The sequence below is a fragment of the Apis dorsata genome, unplaced genomic scaffold (genome assembly GCF_000469605.1).
Source record: "Apis dorsata unplaced genomic scaffold, Apis dorsata 1.3 scaffold_92, whole genome shotgun sequence".
Taxonomy (NCBI): domain Eukaryota; kingdom Metazoa; phylum Arthropoda; class Insecta; order Hymenoptera; family Apidae; genus Apis; species Apis dorsata.
The window spans coordinates 1,215,087-1,215,624 of NW_006263390.1; the positions used below are offsets into that span (position 1 = coordinate 1,215,087).

At 32.7% G+C, this 538-nt stretch overlaps 1 protein-coding gene across 1 annotated transcript in view; it reads right to left on the reverse strand.

Moving 5' to 3' along the window:
* LOC102676092 (microtubule-actin cross-linking factor 1-like) overlaps positions 1–538 on the reverse strand; it is an 81,873-nt gene that overhangs the window by 55,146 nt on the left and 26,189 nt on the right.

Genomic DNA, 538 nt, shown 5'->3' on the forward strand with positions numbered 1-538 from the left:
TGCGATCAGGCGACACGAAAGATCGACGACTGATTATCAATAATACATTTATCGTTGTATTATTATTCGTATTATTTCGTACGAACACATTTTTTGTTATATTATCGTTCCGTCATTCATCGTTTTATCGATTCGTTTCATTATTATACTCGTATCGTTACTCGTCTCGTTGATCGGTGATCGTTGAGCACCGACTCTCGTTGATTAGTATATACGACGTTATATTATATAGCCCCCTGTTACGTGACAAAAAAAGTGAGAATATGACGTGCGTCCTATATATATATATATATATAAAATGATTAATGCGAATGTATGCGTGAACGAACAGGATGATGGGAGGAGCGCCCCACGGAAATTTTTTTTTTCTTTTCTTTTTTTTTTTACACCAATTTTTCTTTTTTTTCTTTTTTTATTCGTCATTTCATATTTTCGTCTCTTTCGTTACCATTCGTCGGTCACTTCGGTCTTCATTGTTGACATCGTTGTTCGACTCTATATATATATATATATATATGTATATGTATATATATATATG